Source organism: Schistocerca piceifrons, unplaced genomic scaffold, assembly GCF_021461385.2.
Source record: "Schistocerca piceifrons isolate TAMUIC-IGC-003096 unplaced genomic scaffold, iqSchPice1.1 HiC_scaffold_1420, whole genome shotgun sequence".
Taxonomy (NCBI): Eukaryota; Metazoa; Arthropoda; class Insecta; order Orthoptera; family Acrididae; genus Schistocerca; species Schistocerca piceifrons.
In genome coordinates, this window is record NW_025727259.1 from 70001 (window position 1) to 72500 (window position 2500).

Sequence of the window (2500 nt, forward strand, 5' to 3'; positions counted from 1 at the left end):
ATGTTGTACCTTAACCTAACCTATGTTGTACCTTAACCTAACCTATGTTGTACCTTAACCTAACCTATGTTGTACCTTAACCTAACCCATGTTGTACCTTAACCTAACCCATGTTGTACCTTAACCTAACCCATGTTGTACCTTAACCTAACCCATGTTGTACCTTAACCTAACCCATGTTGTACCTTAACCTAACCCATGTTGTGCCTCAACCTAACCCATGTTGTGCCTCAACCTAACCCATGTTGTGCCTCAACCTAACCCATGTTGTGCCTTAACCTAACCCATGTTGTGCCTCAACCTAACCCATGTTGTGCCTTAACCTAACCCATGTTGTGCCTTAACCTAACCCATGTTGTGCCTTAACCTAACCCATGTTGTGCCTTAACCTAACCCATGTTGTGCCTTAACCTAACCCATGTTGTGCCTTAACCTAACCCATGTTGTGCCTTAACCTAACCCATGTTGTCGCCTTAACGTAACCCACGTTGTCGCCTAAACCTGCTCTGTAATTGTTATACGACTCGTTCAATTACTGTAGTGTTGCCCACCCGCAACCCTCGCAATATAGTTCGCTACTCGCACTGCCCGCACCCCTGTGTATCGCTTCATGTTAAACACCTTGCAAGTCTTGCTCACTTTCCACATGCTCCTGCTGTACACTGTAATGTGGATGGCAGCAGGACGTACATGCCGCCCCTCCCCACGTCCCCACCTTGCCCCCTGCCTTCGCAAGCTGGTTGGTGAGAAGTTTGCATGTTCAATGCCCTTCGCATGCGACGTACTCAGGCTACGTTGTGGTGCGGCCTGTGTCAACTGTCCGCTGATGTCGTACGCGTGAACCACAATCTGTACTGCACATTCGTCCTTATGTACTGAATGATACATCGTGGCACATGTGTGACCGCACAACGACTGCGCCCAAAAACGGCGGACCATACAGTGCAAATATTGTGCACGCAGCTACGTGTCGTCTCCCTATGAGAGCTGGATTGCAGTGTGGTACGCCATAGAGACGTGTGGGAGGAACGGACGCCGTGGATGGCGATCAGCATGAGCTGTCTGTTGATGTATTCGGACCTAGTCGTCTCTCCTCACACACCGTGATGGCATGGTGCACCGCGTTCCATATCTGCGACATGCTACAGAGGCCGGTTGACAGTCGTTCGAGCAATGGACATCGCATACGTACGGGGGCCACCTTCCACGTATTGTCTAGGCGTGCACATTTTGTTGCGTGTATGTGGGCAGACGTAGTGTGGCGTGACACCTGACACAGGCATGCAATAATCGTTGAAGTTGCAAATGGCGATGGACGCCTGCGTTTTCTGGTGAAGTTACGCAAATGAACAAATGGTAACCTGTTGTGGTGCGGTTGTTCTCGCTAGGGGTGAATCGGTGATGGCGACGATAGGTTGAGGTACTAACCGGTTGTTCCAGCGATACCCACCATGCCGACGAAACTGAACGGCATCTGGGTGTGAAGCGATACGCGGCGGTGGCTGGGTGGGACCGTCCCCGGCCGGTGAGGGGGCGCCTCCCGGCGTGCTGGCCGCGCGGTGCGTGGGCGCACGCGCTACAGCCGGCTGGTGGGGGCGGCCAGTGGCAGGCGCGCCGGCCGACGGACGCGGCAGGCGTCGCAGCTGCGCGCCGGCGCACCCTGCGCGCGGCGCCGTGCGGCCAAAGTAGGTCCTCGCGGGCCCGGTGCGAAGCGCGGTGGACATCTTCAGTGTGCTGGTCCGATTGAGGACTGTGTGCGTTGAGGATGCGCCGCCGCCCGGCGCTCGGCGCCGCGACGCCGTCTGCTGCTCGGTCGCCCCAGCGGTTCTCGCTGGTGGTTTGTATCGCAGCTGTGCGGATGTGTTGGCGCGTGCGCTGTGCTGGGAGAGTTCGCTTCGGCACCCAAGTGGGGCTTTTGTCCTTCTGTGGCGCTGGCGTTGGAGCTGCCGGTCACCGTAGGTGGCGCGTGTTGTCTCCCGCCGGCAATGCCACGACAGCACGCTCCCGGGCCTCTGTCGGCAGCGGCAAGCTCAGTTGGGAGCACGGGTGGTCGCACCGAAAGCGTCTACTCGCCTAACTCCGGGCGATTGCGCCTCTCTCGAACCCGACCAAGTACTTGGGACGGCGCTGCGCGCCGCCGGGACCTGAGAGGGTTTCGAGGTGTATTGTGCAGGGGAGCTCAGCCTCCTCCTGTTTGCAGAATGATTGAGCGGACGCTTGCGTGTTCGCGCGGGCCCCCGGGACACACTCCCGGGCGGCCGGCTGCTCAGCTCTAGTTGACGCAGCTCCCTGGTTGATCCTGCCAGTAGTCATATGCTTGTCTCAAAGATTAAGCCATGCATGTCTCAGTACAAGCCGCATTAAGGTGAAACCGCGAATGGCTCATTAAATCAGTTATGGTTCCTTAGATCGTACCCACGTTACTTGGATAACTGTGGTAATTCTAGAGCTAATACATGCAAACAGAGTCCCGACCAGAGATGGAAGGGACGCTTTTATT

General features: G+C 56.2%; 1 non-coding gene across 1 annotated transcript in view; it reads left to right on the top strand.

Annotated features, from left to right (window-relative positions):
• Window positions 1-2286: 2286 nt before the first annotated feature.
• Window positions 2287-2500, top strand: part of LOC124734030 — a 1909-nt gene continuing 1695 nt past the window's right edge. Inside the window, exon 1 of the ribosomal RNA XR_007009282.1 lies at window positions 2287-2500. This exon is cut by the window's right edge and continues 1695 nt beyond it. This is a non-coding gene — a ribosomal RNA (small subunit ribosomal RNA).